General features: G+C 37.5%; 1 long non-coding RNA gene across 1 annotated transcript in view; it reads right to left on the reverse strand.

Annotated features, from left to right (window-relative positions):
- LOC149067948 (uncharacterized) overlaps nt 1–15,904 on the reverse strand; it is a 53,815-nt gene extending 37,911 nt beyond the window's left edge. Inside the window, exons 1-2 of the long non-coding RNA XR_016195263.1 lie at nt 15,813–15,904; nt 13,381–13,517 (exon numbers count right to left, since the gene is read on the reverse strand). This is a non-coding gene — a long non-coding RNA (uncharacterized LOC149067948). The remainder of the gene's footprint in view (nt 1–13,380; nt 13,518–15,812) is intronic.
- Between the last annotated feature and the right edge of the window lie 3,465 nt (nt 15,905–19,369).

The raw sequence follows: 19,369 nt of genomic DNA on the forward strand, positions 1-19,369 counted from the left end.
AATGGCACTATCATCAGCGATGTGAGGGATATTGCGGATACCATCGCCGCCCATTTCGCCACTGTCTCCAGTGATGCGAATTATCCCCCATCGTTTCATCCCATCAAATCATCGGCCGAACGTACATCGTACACCTTCCGGCCTTTTACACCGGAGGGGTACAACTCATTGTTCACCCTTCATGAACTGACGACGGCCTTGCAGCGAAGTCCTGACTCAGCTGTAGGGCCCGATGCCATTCATTATTCCATGATTCGGCATCTACCACCAGAATCACTGTCACATTTACTTATTTTATTCAATCGGATCTGGGTCAGCCATTCATTTCCTGATACTTGGCGAGCAGCCATTGTTCTTGCATTCCCGAAGCCTGGCAAAAATCCTCAGCAACCTAACAGTTACAGACCTATTGCTTTGACCAGTTGTTTGTGTAAGCTCATGGAACGCATGGTCAACTATCGCCTTATGCACTACCTTGAGGCTAACAATATTTTATCGAAACATCAAAGCGGCTTTAGACGGTTCAGGTCCACAACATGCAATTTGTTACGCCTTGAGACATCAATAAGACAAGCATTTGTGAAGAGGGAGCATATGCTAGCCATATTTTTCGAAATAGAAAAGGCCTACGACCGTACTTGGAGGCACGGAATTCTTTCTGACCTCTATAATTGCGGCTTGCGGGGCAACCTGCCCATTTTCATTAAGAACTTTCTTGCTCGCCGCATCTTTCAGGTACGGATCGGAAGCACATTGTCAGCTCCCCAAATTCAAGAACAAGGTGTACCTCAAGGTAGCATTTTAAGTCTCAACTGGGTGTTGAACCAACACCCGTTGTCTGGCACTGGCGCACTCTACGTGGATGATCTGTTGATATCTTACCAATCAGTGAATATGAGGTTAGCCGAGACAATTACAAACCGCTCTCAACAAGATTAGCAAGTGGGCTCATAATAACGGCTTTTCATTCTCCGCTGACAAGACAATTGCTATGCACTTTTGTCGGCGTCGGGACCTACATGATGACCCACTATTGTTTCTCAATAACAATCTAATACCTATTGTAGAATTTACTAAATTCCTCGGCATCACATTTGACAAGAAACTCACTTTCAAACCTCGCAATTAAGAGCTCGTTGCATGAAGACGATGAACCTCTTGAAGGTCATCTCTTCTACATCGTGGGGAGCTGACCGTAAGTCGCTCCTCCACTTATATAAAGCTTTAATAAGATCGAAGCTCGACTACGGCTCCATTGTATACGGGTCGGCACCTCGGAGCTATCTGAGTGTGCTCGACCCAGTCCACCATCTCGCCCTACGGATTTGTTCTGGAGCTTTCCGGACGTCTCCAATGGAGAGCCTGTATGTCGAATACAACGAGCCATCACTGACATCAAGACGCCAGCATCTTTCCTTGAAATATTTTATCAAAATGAAGTCTTTTCCAGATCATCCACTTCATCGTGTCATTTTTAATCCCTCATTTCATAGACTATTTGCTGCTCGCCCTTCATGTGTCCCGTCTTATGGTCTTCGTATGAGGGCACTTGTGGAAGAACTAGAATTAGACATCAGTCGTGTGGCCCCAGTTGCTTGGCAACTGGCACCATGGGAGCAGTCTCTGCCAGATGTCTCTCTTTCATTATCATTATACCCTAGAGCCACCACAGCAGATGTCATATATCGACAGATATTCTTTAGGCACAGGGGTAGGTACAACAGGTACTTCCCCATATATACCGACGGCTCCAAGAGCCCTGGCCATGTCAGTTGTGCCTACATCTGCTGTGAGGAGACATCTTTCAAACTTCCAGTATTCCACATTCACTATATATTCGGCAGAACTGTACGCAATCCTTCAGGCTCTACGTCATATACGACGCAAACGCCACCGACGATGCATCATCTATAGCGACTCTCTCAGCGCATTACAAGCACTGTGTTCTTGTACGTTTCACACTCATCCATTCATTCATGCCATTTTTCATGAACTGCATTACCTCATTCATCATGGTACCACAGTAAAATTTTACTGGGTACCAGGTCATGTTGGAATACCGGGCAACGAAAAAGCAGACACTGTAGCTCGAACAACAACTAACATTGACAATAACCTTTTGGTACCTGCCAGTTACCACTTCTCAATCCTCCGTTAAGTGATGCATCACCGCTGGCAGGATCATTGGAACCATCAGATAAATAATAAACTTCACGCCATCAAGCCCACACTTGGCCATTGGCGTTCGAGCTGCAGAACTAACCGAAAGGAGGAAGTTCTGCTTGTCCGGTTGCGTATAGGACACAGTCGTATCACACAATCATATCTTTTATTACGAGAGAGTCAGCCACAGTGCCCACATTGTCAAAGTCCATTAACCATTGCTCATGCTTTTACTTGTTCATATCATTGTCATCATTTTACGACCGCTTTTGGTCAAAGTCATCTTTCACTTCATGACATTTTAAATGACCACAGCGATGCATCTCGCATTTTTAAATTCATCAGTCATTGGTTTTTATAACAAATTATAGATTTTTACAATTCATGTCATTGTTTTATGCTTTACGTTGCTTTTTATCATGCATAATTTTAGTATTTTGACATGACAAAAGGATGATTTTTCTTATTTTTATAATTTGTTTTGGCGCAGTTTGACCAAATTGGTCCTTGCGCCAGAAAATTTAAAATCCAATCCAATCTTATTGGGTATAATGGTTATGCATGTCGAACCTTCTTGCTTACACCGTTCATCAATCCAACTGCAAGTGTTGAGCGATAAAAGTTCTAACATCCTTCTTGTGCTGTTTTGGTAAATATGTCAAGAATGAGTAAATTTAAAATACTACCCATAGCTCGGTTCAAGACACCAGCAACTCAAAAGTCCATTTGTTTGAGATAGGTCTATCAGCACGTTTCGAAGGTTAACTTTGTATGAAAGTTCACTTACATTTAATTTGAACGCAGCGTATAAGCAGTCGGGGTCTATAGTTATTTTCCACCATTTTCATGGTGTGCATAATTTTGAGTTGTTGCTGTCGAATCAGCCTGTCGATATGTTTATCAAATATAGGACCTGAAATTGTACACGTCATTCATACTATGAAAAGGCCTCTTAAAAGTGATGATACTAATCCAACACTACAAAACTGCTATGAAAAGTCTCAGTTAATCTTGTAATTATTTTCGTGTTATTTGTTTAAGCAAATTCTCAGCCTGGAAAAATTGAATTTGAATGCCTATGTTTTGTTTGTTTTACTGTGAACATCCGCAATAACCACACCCTCTGCAACTACCTGGAGGATAAGGAGATAGACTTGAAAGCCTAAGGGGCATGATGATGTCTATTCATGTGTATACATTAGATCAGTCGGCTCTACCTTTGATGCTATTACTGTTTTAAAAAACAGATCAGGTCACTAGAAATTCATGCTCGACATTAGATGTGCACTCCAGGGTATTTGGTGCACTTCTGGCTCAACTGATCCGGTAATAAATTGCCCATGGTGATAGATTGCGGTTGTACCCTGAAAGAAAATTGGGGGGGGGGGGGGGGACAGAAATATGCCCCCACTTACAAAAAAATTGCTATTTCCCTGGCGTGAGGTCTAGGGGTTACTGTGTATGTGCCACTCTACATGCATATATATATATATTTCTTGAGGCGTTGCACTTGCGATTTCTTTCTGATGATGAAATTGTGAGCAAATATGTTTTTTTGCAGGTTCACTTTCCAGAGCAAAAATGATGTAGAGCGGTCATATGGAGTGCGGAAGCAAAGGTTTTCATGCATGTCTACAGGTTTGCGCTGCTCAATGGACAATGTGATGGTCTATATTGTAGCTACTGCAATGCTGCACAACATCACTCGAAAATTGGTCCTTGCGCCAATAAATTTAAAATCCAATCCAACATCACTCGATGTATGGGCGATACGGACGGGGAAAATGTTCATCCCGTTGATCATAGGTATGATGCCTTTAATAACGGTATTGAAGAAATGCCAGAGAGAGACAGACCTTCCAGACACACATGGTCTCTAAGAGAAAATCCATATTGGCTCATTTTGTCGCAATCAACAATTGAAGATGGGTGATTCTCACGAAATCTGTTAAAATTGTGTAAGAATTTTTTTGTCTAATTGATAGTTTATTTTTGGTAATTTTGTGCGAATGACCCAGACATTAATCTCCGGGATATTGCCACTTGTTAGCAAATCATCTACTATCATTGACAGGATTGGATTGTGTGAGGTATGAGGGAGACAAACCACCCCCCTCCCCCCCACCGGAAGGTGAAAGAGATGATGATGCAAGGAACTGAACGGTGATGGGAGAGAAAAGAAAAAGAGAGAGAAAGGGGATGAGAGAAAAGGGGCAGTTGGTGTCGGGATCTGCCTGGGGCGGACGTAGGAAAAGAGAGGCTACTGGAAGTAGCGAGAAAAAGGGAAAGGCGATGGGCAATGAAACTGTGTGGTAGTTTTTTTTGTACGTATGAGTTTTGTTTTGTTATGTGGTCTGAGTTATTAAAATCTCAAAGAAAAGTACAGCGTGTTGGTGTGATGAAATAGAGTATTTTCTCTTATTGAAGAAACGGTTTCGCAGACGAACAATAGCGAAACTTTACAGATTGGATTTTGTGTTTAATGGCGCAAGGACCAATAAGGTCAAAATGCGCCAAATATCATTGACAGAATTTGCTCGGCAGTGCTAAGATTAATGAAATACACTTTCGTTAAAATCATTGTTTGATAAAACATCCATACCTACTAATGTGGTGTCATTAGGGATTAGAAAATTCGGATTGCGAAGAAAAGGCACTCATCAGGAAAGCAGCCTACAAACAAAAAAATTTTTAAATCATCATAGGACTGAACTTTAAATACTGTGTATTTAAAGTTCTTAACTTTATAATGTGTATCATGTTCCTTCAATGCATGTTGCAGATGTTCTTTACGGAAATGGCCCATCAATGGCTTTTCCATTTCTGATCATGTCGACTGCACCAATGTTTCTGCTGCAGTGGCTGACCCTGGTATGCTCAAGACAGGACGCAACTGACCCACAGGCCTTTGGAGGAAGTGCTCGCAGAGGAGGATGCTGGAATCAATGCAGAGGTGGATGGCTGCTCTATTATATACCCATTCTCCAGTACAGAGGTGGGGAGCCTCTCTGTTGAGTTTGAAACATCCTGTAATAGAACGTTGAGAGGATAGCTTGACATTTATTTGGAGACAAGATATACATATATAAATTGCCTGCATAAAAGAAATGTGTGGCTAACACAGGAATAGATACCAACACAAGTGTTCTGGAATCCAGAGGGATAACTCGAGGGGTGTACCAGATCAAAATGTCCACCCCGCTATCCTGCCATCCCACCACTGCCTGCTAATGCACCGGTGGAAGCCGAGGATACTTTGAACACAAATTCTTGGTCATCACGTTCAGACCAACTGCAGAAAATAAAGGCGATCTTCTCTAATTTCTTGCAGAAGTACGAAGTGAACTATTCAATACACTGATGGGTGAAATACAAAAACATCGGGGGTTGAAGTGGTATGTTGCAGTGTAGGTGCTTTTTTCCAGAGAAAAAATCTGGTGAAAAGGAGTATTCTGCCATTCTTTCGGTCTAAGTGTGTGATTACCCTGGCACCTGATAATGTAGATAAGATCGACCTTGCTTATGAGAAGATTTTGTGAATATGGGCAGCGGGTGGGTGCTAGAAAATGTTATAAAACTCTACTTTACATACCTCTGCCACCTACGATCATTGCTAAAAAGGCAATGATGAACGTTCAGAATGATGACATTGAAAGAGTATTTTGTAACTTCAGATTTATCCATTCAAAACATCATTTAGGTGTAGAAAAATGTGCAAAATTAGTTACATGTTATTGGATGCTACGTGGAAAAAATGAAGGAAACATTCTAATATCAAAGTTTTTCATCATTACGTTATATCCCTGTTCTATTTTAAAACATCCCAAAGCATTCATTTAGGGTTTTCACAGTTTAAACCAGTTTTTGACGTCAAAAACCCAACTCTGCCCAGAGCAGAATATAATCATATGGATGCTATTAGCATTTATGCATAATCTTGGGCATACAAAGTCATTGATGTCATAATATCCTGAAATCTCAGGGAAAATCTAAAAAAATTCCGATCTTAATGAAATCGAGAAAAAAAATTTCTTCCAAAATCTGGAGAGCCGGAGCAAGGGCAAAAACAATCTGGAGTCTCAGTCCTAAATCTGAAAAGTTGACAGGTCTGAGCATCGTTTCTCATTTGAAGACATATTTGTAATGCATTCTTTGTAAGACCAGTTTTTAATGGAACAGAAGCTGGTGAAATAAATTAATCTTTTTTATTATTTCTTTTCAATTTTTGCAGTAACAGGTTCGCAGATTTTTATACGTTGTGGGGTGGTGTGAAGGTTCAGAGTTCTATATTGAATCATACCAATACACATAATGTGAATGAAAAATTAAACATCTGATGGATATATGAAATTATACAACATGACCTAACAAATCACAAATTTATATAAATTAAATTTGTATCAAGTATTTTGATTAGAATTTTGACTCGTTATGTGCTTTATCCTATATAATTTTGAGGCACAAAATAATTTAGTAAATTTTGCAACCAATAAAATTTTTATTTACTGCCCAACGAAATTTTCTTGAATTTTGCAGTATTTCCTCTCAAACAATTTGATATGTATTTTCTGTCAAGACTTTATTTTCATCTAATTGTGCAGGAGCGGGAAGTGACAAAGTCCATTTCGGAGCAGCAAATTTAGGATTCAGAGCAGATATCTATAGATTAGAGCAGCGAAATTAACAAGAATATTTTTGTTATAACCATCATCTCTTTCCAAAATAAAACTGCACTGTCTTTTCTTACCAAACATCTTTTCATCAACTTGTTTAAGGCTTTCGACACCTTGTTTGAAAGCGGCTGTCATAACATTTTTCACACTAGTCTGTTTAAGATGACACACTTTTTGTTTACTGAGGGCACTATTTGTTGTCTGTTCCAGACAGCAAATAATGCACAGAGTTCCCACCTCTGAATTGTGTCTACCTTCGAGATCGACATTTAAAAATGATTTTTGAACATGCAAGATCCAGTGTGATGGTGCCCCGCCCTGCTGGAAAATGAAGTCATCTGAATTGATTTCTAACTGTGGGAAAAGCCAATCTTTAAAACACTGAGGTGGCAGCTGGAGGAAGAGCGATAGCGCTAACTACTGGCAACTGCGTGAAACTCAAGATTTTGCTCTTTCTACCTATACATTATTCTATCAAAATGGATTAAAAGCTGAATAGAGTTACGATTTCTTTAAATCGGATGATTGTTTTAGAAACACCCTGTATATTAATTTCTGTTTCTTTAAATCTAGATTTGTTTCTTTCATGAGTCGCGCAGGAAGCCACCATATTGGTTAATTTATACATGGTTTGTATGCCCCTCAAAGGATATATCATGTGATCCAAGAATCCTCATTGAAGAAAACCCAGGCAGCGCCAGGTATTATAGCTGGCACATATATATTCTTCCAGTGGTCCGATACAACACTACATACAACCCTTTTGTTGTATATCTCAACTTCAAGAAAAATGAAGACTGATCTAAACCTCTATCAAGATTTTATTTCCTGGTCAAACTGTCTGATGAACTAGTGTTTTCTTGGATGCTTGAAAGGCTTCAACTCCCCACATGCCTAACACAGTCAGAGACAGTATTGGAAGAACTTTAAAAATTCCCAATGCTGGACGTGTAATTGATTATGTATGACAGTCTCAACATCGGGCAAACTGATGTTTTGGGGTCAGATAAACTTAGTTGAGAATTACAGCTCACTTATATTTACATACTCACATTTAAAAATCATAGTACCCCAGATCTCATTGTGTACGGATCTCACTACTAACGGATATGAAACCCCGGGTCATGTTCACGCCCATAGGTTAACATAGGGCTGTGTTGCATTTTGAAAATAGTGACATTTCCCCTTCCCTATATTTTACTTGAAAGATTTAATTCTTCAGAGCTGTCTGTTGCCACTTTTACCACTCCTCATGGGCAGAGGCACTAACATGAAGAAAAGTTTGGGAGGGTGGGGGGTTGAAAGTTTCTGGTCGTCCCATATATATGAGACTCAATCGCATACGCAAAATGTGGGATACATTGCATTGTTTTTTTCCTAAATTATTGGGGGGGGGGGGGGAACAGCAGCAGCCCTCAAATGACCTCAGCCACTAGTTTTCCTGATCAAAATAAATATTTTGTCAAACATGTTTTTATACTCCCCCCCCCCTCCACCACAGAGGATCGCAACCCATACTTTGAGACCCTGATATACTGTATTCGTCGTTTCTACTGCTCTCTTGGTAAGTCCCACTGTTCTTTCCCCGACAAGGCTCAATACCATCCATTGTATGGAATATATACGCAGGTCTATATATTTATAACATTCCAGGGGCATATGTAAATGTTATAAACTTGCAATATGTGAACAAAATTTATCAAACTTACTAAAATGGTTTGTGATTATGCATATTTATCGTAACATATACATAGAACAGGATGTGCATTAATAGAGAGCAGTGGTTGAGAGCGGACCGCAACTAATACTTTGTAAGCTGGGGAAAACACGCATTTTGACACTTCCCTCGGGTATTGTAAAAAAGAGTAATAAACGGGGGTGAATTTCGTGCCCTCTCAAATCTAGTGACCGGAACTCTCTCGAAATGGTATGGTACCCATAGCTGACGGAATTGTCACGGTGGGAAAAGTAGGACACTTTCCCCCCCTTTGACAAATAAGCCTGACATATTTTCAACCTAGAATTGTCATGTCAAATAAGTGAAATTTGCTAAATGTAAATATAATTGTGTTTCAAGGAAACAGTTATTTTCCGGATATTATGCTGAGGTGAGCTCGGAAAGAAAAGTCATCACGTCTCCGCCAGGACTCGAACCCAGGCCCTCTTGCATACCGTCATATGTCTCCAGTGGTGTAGATGGTAGCATGCTTGCCCGGTATGCAAGAGGGCCTGGGTTCGAGTCCCGGCGGAGACGTGATGACTTTTCTTTCCGAGCTCACCTCAGCATAATATCTGGAAAATAACTGTTTCCTTGATATCTCTGGCTGAGAAAAAAGCCATCTATATCTCTCTAAATCGTCCCACCCGGGGGCCATTTCCTGAAGTTAAGAGAGGCTACTACTGCCTCTACTTCAGCGCCTCACGACACAGTGCGTGAAATTAGGAAGGCAGATTCATATGTCTCCAGTGGTGTAGATGGTAGCATGCTTGCCCGGTATGCAAGAGGACCTGGGTTCGAGTCCCGGCGGAGACGTGATGACTTTTCTTTCCGAGCTCACCTCAGCATAATATCCGGAAAATAACTGTTTCCTTGATATCTCTGGCTGAGAAAAAAGCCATCTATATCTCTATAATTGTGTTTGTCGTGTGGAAAATATTTGAGCTTCTGTCTTTATTTTATTGTGGAAGGCTGAGCTGAATCTCATGGTTATCTAGTTCCTTCCCTCTTGTGTTATCATTCCGTCTGATATTCATAAAATGCCCAAGATCTGAACCTCAGATCGTTCATGATGATACAGGGAAATAAATTGTGATAATATCCCTGCTCAATTTAACCGTAACTGCAAGTTGTTATGTGGGAACGCTACGCTGTTTTGGCGCACAAGAGGGTGTCGGTTGGCGCACAATAAGGTGTTTGGCGAGATAGGATGAGACCTTCAGGAAGAAGCCGTAACACAGAGACAGAGTGACAAGAAACCTTGAAGCGCACGGACACCTCTGCCTGACGACGGTAAGTTAATTACTGACTCCTTCCTCCTCTTCTGCTTGCCACCTCGCGTAATTAAATGAACGTGTAATTTTTAATCTGTTGAACAGTGAGATGGATACGGAATAAATGTAAGGAAAATGAGTCTGGAGTTATATGTAATTATTTTATTCATGTCTAAATTTAATTGATACAACCGGCCTTCGTATCAGTATAGAGTGGACACACACTCTTTATGCATCACACTGTATGTGTTTGTCGGAAAATATTAAATGCTTTGCTTTGACATCTCAATCATTTGAGCTCAACAACAAATTCCTTGAATTTTTCTGATTCTTCCTGTAAAATCTTGGGAAATTCTGAGTTAAATTGAACAAGAAAATGTGTGTTCTTTTGAATAATATATTCTTTCTTTTGTGAGAGAGACACACCTAATGATCCACTGATAATCAAAGATATTATCGCCATCTTGATGAGTCCGTTTTTCTTGTTCTCACACCGTTCGGTACGTGTAAAAGGAAGATAAGATTCCTTTTCTTTTTTTCTCTTTCTCTCTCACTGTTCGTAATCTGTTGTATATTTTTTTTTATACTTGAAAAGCCGATTTTTCGCTTTTTGCATATTCTGAGTCGATGGTTTTTTTTAAATAAGGGAAGCAAACATTTTTGTTCATCAAGAGTTAAATAATTTTGAGACCGTGTGAGTATTTTAATTTTAAAAATTTATATTTTTTTCCCCTTTTTCTCTCCACTGTTTCCAATGCTTTGAAGAAAAAAAGAAAAAAGGATTGTGTTGTAAAATATTTTGAGGGAGAGAAATTTGAAATAATGTTATACGCTTGAAATTATTCTCTGTCATCGAGAAAGTGTTGAATTTGAATTTTTTTAAGAATTTCCTTTTTTTGGATTTAAATTTTTCGGCATGTCGCGAAACAAGAATATTTATATATGATGTCGCATATCGTTGGAAAGCTAATTTCCCCCCCCCCCCACACAATGATGTTAATGTTTTTTCATTTTGATGAACATTTGTGCATTTAATCCGGAAATCTTATATTGAAAATTATTGTTGTCATTATAAACTTTGCTGAAAGCCGTTCATTTTCTTAAATCGACCCCGTATTGAGAGAAGATGTTTTTCTTTTGGTTTCATGTTTGTGTTCGCGCCTCGTGATACAATTGGGTAAAATTTTGGATGACGCAGTTTGCGCAACGAATTAGAGGGTGCGCTTTCTCAAGCCCCGCCCATCACTCAATTTACATATTATCACTGAAAAACTTTGGAGGCGTGCAGTTCATGGGGACCAGTTGCACGAGAAAGAGCGGTCCCGCCGTTGAAGAATCCCCCCCTCCCCCCACACGTAGCTTGAAGGTTCCTCCGAAACTTATAAGTCCCAAGTCACTCAAACCCCTATTTAGTTCTGAACTGCCAAAAGTCTTAACATTTTACTTGAAGATGTAAGCTCAAGAAAAACAGTATGAAGCATCGTCTCGTCATATCAGTTGCTCCCAACTGATCCAGGAAGGAAGGTTTATTGTCATGCCAGAAAGATGAAGCCCAGCAGCTGTCTCTTGCAGTCCAGTCCAAGGATGGTACTTCGACCACACTACCCCGAGTGGTAGTACAGATGGAGAACTTTGATGCTCCTACATCGTAAAGCATGTGCACGGACCGTCGCTTCAGCTGATACAGAGGACATTAATCGTTCAATTGGCCAAGCAGATTCGCCCGTCTAAGGATGACATGAAATAACGAACTGTCCAAATTGAGTGTTCAAGTTAAAGGGAACTGTTCATTGAAATCCGGTTGTCAAGAATGAAGTGACCTTAATATGGGAGATAGCGAGTAAATTTTCTCATTCAAATTTTGTTGAGTGGTTGGCAAAAAAAACCAAACTGCAGCGATATTTAGTTTTTTGTGTTTTGCACCAAAATAATTTTTAATTTTTCGATAAGTAAAGTAAGGTATTTCAGCATCGTTTTTTTTCTTTCTGGTATTTTGTTTATGGCAATATGAATTAAGAATTAAAGAACCTAATGTGCATTTAGACCTCTGTGTGTTGACATATTATTTTTTTTTTTTGTGACTTAATTGTTTGGGTTAAAATGCTGTAGTACATATTTATTCAGAAGAATTACTCACTGACACGCAAAGGGTTGTTGCGGACACGGTAACAACTCAAAAATGGTACCCCCACTAATATGATCACCAGGCCAAACGTTTTTTCTTGGAGTACTGTCAACTTAAATAGTACTCACCAATTTTGCACCACAACAGAATTCGAACGGATTCTAAAGAAAAATTGAAACTGGTAGTTGAACATCTTCAGTCAGAGATCCACAAGAAAGTCACAGAGCATCATGAGCTGGAGAAAGAATGGTTCCACAAAACATTTCATGGATGAAACAATTAAAAACATTCGGCAGAAGTATTAGGATTTCTTATCAAGCTCGCTTTTGATGCTTATTCATATATATAGTTTACTCTTACGGTTTCTCTCTGATCAGGCCACACACCCTCTTGCTTTTTACCTGTTTAATGTATTTTTTGCATATCTTCATGTATATATTTTTGCAAATAGTTATATTCTCCTGTTCTGCATATGTAATTTCACCTTGCTTCATTTTGTACATGCAATAATTTTCTATCTCACATTTTTTTTTCAATATTGTTTTGAATCAATGCTAGCACAATGTGTCAGCATACTTTTTGATTGCAGCACACCCTGTAAACTTCTGCTAGATTTCTTGATATGATTAATTTTAAGTTTTAAATCTCTGCCCTCCCTTCCCTGTTTTGCACCAGGGTTTAAGCTGGATAAAAAATTCCTTTCGCAAAAAAGCAAAAGGGGGGGGGGAGCTTTAGCAAAATACTACAATGCTAATGAAATGATTGATGGTTGGATATCTATTCGTGTTGTACCTCCTGTACGTATTTTTGCGAAAGTGGCTACTACTTCTTTAGCATTCTACGATTTTCTTTCGCATTTTGCAAAAAATGCGACCGTAGCTTAAACCCTGTTTTGCACATGTTATGCAATGTTTGCTCCGATTTTTTCTCTAGTATATATCATTAATATTCAAGTCAATGGGACTTATAACTCAACTGTAAGACCAGTCGTAATCCAGGCTCTGTCCCAAGAGGGATATAAGCCTTTTACCCAGAGGGTTGGACCACGGTGGCATGGAGCTTATATAGCCGTGGTGACTGAACCTAGTTTTTTTGCTCTGTTCTATTTGCTACCGATGGTGAATCATGAAAATAGTTCTTTTATTCCTTTGGACATCAGTATGAAATAAACTTAATAATTTTGATTAATTAATAATAATAATAGAGTATTAATTTTTAAAATTGAATCATTAGCAAAATTTAATTATAATTAATGAGTTTAATAACTAATAACTTTATTAGTCAATACTTTGGTAATTAATAACTTATTAATTTCACCAGCTATATCATTTGTACGAACACAATGGAACTTATTCCGCTTCGAGTGTCCTTTTTTCCTAGTGCCCCACCAGTCCAAATTTCTTAAAAAATGGACTGCAATAAGCTTACCGTTAGTAAACGATCAGCATACACTAATGTTGTACAGATCTCTCTTCAGTAAATTTGCTCAAATATAAGCCCATCCTTGAGAAAAATTAACTCATAGTTTTGATCTTGTATCATATTCACCAGAGGGCACCAAAGACCTAAAAATCATAATAAATAAAAAAATAAATAATTACCTTGTAATATCACAACAAATTAAGAAAAATACAGTACTCACATAATAACCTAGCATATTAAAATTCTATCACCAGGGAAAACGGATAGAAGTGAGTAAACAATAAAAGGAACTACACTAAACATATACAAATATAGAAAGACTACTCACACTGGAAATACCTTGAACGTGTACCAAATAAAAAGACATCAGATTAAAATAGAAAGCACAGATAACTAAAATATAATATCTTAAACAATAGCACTAATCTCTAAAATGTACAATGGAATAATTCATAAATACACACCCATTTAGAAAATTAAATTTTTTTAAACTATCTCCGACAGATGGCAACAGAGACATATCTCAATCATAATTAGCTTTATTCTCACACAAGATGAGAGCACCACGATGCAAACTTTTGCAAACAGCGCAGCTGGACTTGTTGATTATTACTCTGGAATTTCGCAATTTATATTTTATATACTCAAAAAAAAAACCCAGAGAATTATTTCATCACCTTATCTTACTCGCATCTTAATCTCAATACCTTTTTAGGACGTTAATTATGAATACAAACAGTATGAGCTACCGCCTACCATGACAATAAAAGCAGATTCATGCAACGTACATAGAAATTCAATGGTAATCATCATAATTTTATATTTATTTAATCCCCATTTACTCAAGAATTATAATATCAACTTGTAATTGCTAGTACTCATTCTATCCCCACTAGATGGCATCATTATTTCACAAACAGAATTAGCTTTTGCTTCTCGCCCAAGAAGCGAGCTCCACAATATAAATATTTGTAAATAGCACGGCTGAACTTGTTAATTATTTACTTGCATTTTCTATTTTATCCAAAAAAAAAAACCCAGAGAATTTTCTTACCCTCTCAACTATTACTCTAATTCTAATCAAGTACTATTACAGTATACTCTATGAACGCAAATAGGAGCAATTGCTTACCATGACAATGAAAGCAGATTCTCGCAATATACATAGAATCTAAATTGTTATAAAAAGAATATTTTAGTTACAATATTTAATCAAGATCATCCACTTCCTTGTCCTTCCCCTTTTTTTAAATCTATGCCCTTTTAATAATTATCAATGGTATACGGGCATGTTGATAGCCTTAAAAACTCATTTGAGTTCCAATGATGGAGAAGATGCGGCGAAAGCCGGCGCTTCGTACACAAGTTACGGTAACGGTGATTTCAATGTCAAAATACACATTAAAAAAACCTGGATTAGACGGAACCAGTGATGGTAACCTCGTCAAGCAAAATTTCCCTTTTGACTAAATTTTTCCCACACAATCCGAAAGTTTTGCTGCCATCTATTGGTGTAAATATATAGTCAATTATTTTACACTAGAAAAGCATTGTGTGTGTGTGTGTGTGTTTTGCATTTATATATTTTTTCAACAAAAATTCTTTTGTTTGATGACCTCTCAAAATTTCCCACAAACGCCGAGAAATTTTCCATGTGGACCAATTTCGGCCAATTTTTCCCACGAATATGGGAAATTTCCCACGAGTTACCATCACTGGACGGAACCTATCTTAAAGCAGTGTTTTCCTAGGAGCAGGTTTCCTGCCCCGCGCGCAACGTGATTCACCCAGCGCGACACGCCGTCCATCCACCAATAAGAAAAGCAGTACGACTGTTTTCCTACAGACCGTAATATGGCTCACGACGGCGCTTTACGTCGGGCGTGATTGGCGGACTACTGGACGAGTCAAATGCGCCGCGCGTTTCGCCTATGTTCTCTTCACCAAAGCGTATCAATAATAAGTCTTTAATACGCTTTGCCAACGGCAGTTTCGGAAGTTCCGCCCTCTGCCGACGGTGTCGCATGCCCTTGAAAGGATTGACCTTTCATCTCCGAGGAGTTATATATTCTAGAAACCTTGGAGAGGACCGGTTCCTTCATAGGAGAGAAAACGCTTGTCTTTAATACGCTTTGCTCTTCACTCTCGTGTGTTTTCTTTCCCTTCAAACAGGAGCATGCAGACAACACAGGGTAGCTGATACCAAGGCCCATATACTACAATATAGCCGTCCTGACCTGATGCGCCACGCTAGGAAAGCACAAACGCTTAGCGTGATTACGTAACACGTTTCTGACGGCGCAAAAAAAAGAACAATTTCTAGGAAAACCAGACTTTCAACGCGGAAAAGAAAATTTCACACGAACACTGCGTCCCACGACCAAAGGATCATGCAAAATGTTAAACTAATTAAATTTGGACACCATTTTCAAACTCACCTCGAACGTGTCGCGTGATCAATTAGAAGCCCACGTGCGGCGAATACGACACTGTCTTTGTTTCCAAACATCAAAGTGAGCTCAGAGATGGCTTCAGTTCTATGGTCTCTCCGCCACTCGACACTTTTCTGCCTCTCGTCCTTAGAGGAAAAATAAAATGGTTCCAACTAAAACGCCTTCATATCTATATATATAAAATTGATTTTCTATGTGTGTGTATGTTCTCTATGCAAATCTACAATTTTAGATCGATCGTCGCCAAATTTTGCATATATACCAAACTAGCTGATACACGGCGACGTTGCCCGCCCCGTAAAAAAATTATATATGTATAGCTTATTAATTATTTCTTAATCAAAAAAATTTCTGCATCAAGTGAGAAAAAATTACTTTTATTTTTAAATATTTTAATTAAAAACTTCAGGCAATCGCTTGTGGATACACAATATTTTTTGTTTTTCCACCTGGTGTGTAGATGTACAAATTTTTGGGATTACCAACAGGTGACGAAAAGCTGTCCGTGTGAAAAACAGGGCTAAAGTAGGTTGATACCAAAGCGTCCTATACAAAGCTGCATTAAGAGTACTTACAAGCGGCTTTGGTCCTATACATCGAGCTTATATTACTATGTGTACAAACCATAATGTATCACTCCGCCGAAGTTCTGACGTCGCAATCCGGTTCCTTAGCGTGGCTATTTTGGATATTTTTAACGAGGCACGCCACGTGCATTATCATATTTATTTAAATTCTTCGAGTTTTTAATATTTATTTTACTATTTACTTATTGTTACTGCTTTTTTATTTGTTGAAACACATTAGCGGAAGAAATTTCGTTTAAATAGTTGTAAAAAGGAGCCGAGAACTTCGATAATCATCTGACGACGGGCAAAAAAAAAAGGTGTAGATAGCTATTTGTACACAATTCAGTCAATACATCTGAAATATTTATTTTTTCTGACTATTTTGCGTAATTAATGTGAAACAGATATGTTCGCTGCTGTTTCGTGTCGAAATTTTATTTCCTCCTGCATTGAGAGCAGTTTTTTATCCACATTGTTTATTCATTGGAGCAAGGGCGTAGCGAGGGGGGGGGGGACTTGGGGGTCTGGTCCCCCCCCCCCGAAATGTGAGAAAATGACCGAAAAAAGGGAAAAAGACGGCCAAATCCATTGTTCTGTCACTTTGGTCCCCCCCCCCCGAACGAAATTTCTGGCTACGCCCCTGCATTGGAGCACATTTTTCATATCTAATATATAAACATTTTTTTAATATTGAGTAAATCACATTTCTCAGGTCTGTAATTAATTAAAAATGCAAATATTAATGTGCCGAGTGACGTGAAATTTAATGAAGGGATAGGCTACTTTTTAAATAAATATAAAATAGTTTGCAAGTTCAACTTGCATTTTAAACCATCAAATTTGAGTCATCTCCCTATGTAAGCATTCTTGCACAATTCAGAATAGTTTATAATTCAATCATTTTGTTGCCTATATGCTGTATATTATAAATACCACACCTATAATATTTTACATTTTCTTGTAGGTGTCTCGGTGCTACTGTGTTTGCAGCGGTAAGTCAAACTGCAAGGGGAAGCGAAAGACCGATTGGAATCCTCATCGTACTGAGAAAGAAACGACAAAAAGTTACCAATTAAAAGAAAGTCACCAGAGGAAAGAAATAATGAAATCAATGAAAAGCAATTCAAAGAGTGTCACTGTCTCGCTCGATAATCATCTTGTAGCTCAATCTTCTTATGAGTGGTTCCTAGGAAAAAACTCGGCGTATTTCATGGTAGAATAAGTGAATTTATCCTTTCTGCATGAATAGTTGGAACTGAGTTTTATGAAAGCTGCTCGCTATTCCTCAGAAATGATATTATGGACATTAATATTTTATTTCACCAATCCAGCTTCATATCGTTTTGTGAGAAATTCAAATAAACTGATACTACCTCATGCATATTACTTCAAGTATTGTTGCAAAAAGTAGGTGTCCTAGCGTATGGTACAGAATTCAAACGTGAAACATCTAACACGAAAAGTGCAGAAGTTGTGAACTTCTTGAAATCGAGAAGTTAGTTGGTTTGATAATGGCCAAAATTTATGTAATTATTATTTTAAGCTTGGAACATTTTATAAGAAAGCTTAAATTAAAAGTTTGACATCAGTATAATATTCAAAGGTAAAATATTCAAGGTAAGTCTCTCATGATCGTGTCAAAATAATATCTAAAGTATTCCTCAATAATTACATAAACTAAAAATGTAACTTTAACACCAAATCTTCAATTAAGGGGTCTCGTACCTTTTAACATTGTGGAAAACTATGCTCTAATAGAAATATCATTAAAAATACTATTTATCCATCGATTTATTCCAAATTTTTTACACATGTTCTTGATTGTATGTGCTATCCTATGCTGGTATAAAATTTTACATATCTTAGATTATTATTTTTTTTTTTTTGCAAATTTACAAAAAATTATCATTAAACCAGCTTGCATGCATGATAAAATACCATGACATCAATGTAATTGATTAAAAATAAAGGAAACTGTTTAATTCATGAAATAAAGCGAAAGGTTGAGATTTCATTGACTCGATATTATTTAAAATTAAATTTTAACTATAAAAATTTTCGGAATTTGAAATTTAAGTTTTAAAATTTAATTTTAAATAAGATTGAGTCAATGAAATCTCAACCTTTTGCTTCCTTTCTTGAGTTGAACAGTTTCCTTTATTTTTAATCAATTTTTATTCAATTACATTGATGTATTTTACCATGCGCGGAAGCTGTTTTTAATGAATTTTTTTTGAAAATTTACAAAAAATTAAGTATCTAAGATACGTAAAACTTTATACCAGCATAGGATAGCACATATAATCAAGAACATGTGTAAAAAATTTAGAATAAATCGATGGTTAAATAGTATTTTTAATATTTCTATTAGAGTATAGTTTTTTGGCATGCTAAAAGGTATGACACCTCTTAAAACACATCTTCGATTAAAAGAAACTTGCTTCTATAAAACAATTTTAATTGCAATGAATAGTTTATTTTTTAAATTTGAAGTATTTTCAAAGTGTGTGTGTGTGCATTTTGAGTAGACATATGAAAGAATGTTTTGCATTTTTCAGGAGATATGTCTTTTTCATTTTGAAACTTAATATTTAAGAAAAACATTGATCCCATGTTAACATTTTATTTTCGGAATTTTAGTTGAATATTTAGTTCTAAGTGTCCACAATTCACCATTTAAAATTAGAAACTAAAATTTATTTTATGGAAATTTTATAAATGAGTGCAACACACAAGAGAGTAAGACTTTTCATAATGTGAAATCCCATCAGAATTTTGATATGTGTTTTCGAAGTTACCCTCATAGATTAATAAATTTGAACATTTACAAAAATTTTATGTTTAGAGCAGCAGCTAATTTCCCTTTGAATTAGAATTGATATGAATGTAGCTCAGTGAATAAAAAATATTTTAACGACATTGTTCTTCTTTTTATTTTTGTACATTGCCTGTGTATCCTTTTACTTTAAATAC

Source organism: Pholcus phalangioides, unplaced genomic scaffold, assembly GCF_987345545.1.
Source record: "Pholcus phalangioides strain wild (caught in Gottingen) unplaced genomic scaffold, Ppha-v1.0 ptg000028l_1, whole genome shotgun sequence".
Lineage (NCBI taxonomy): Eukaryota > Metazoa > Arthropoda > Arachnida > Araneae > Pholcidae > Pholcus > Pholcus phalangioides.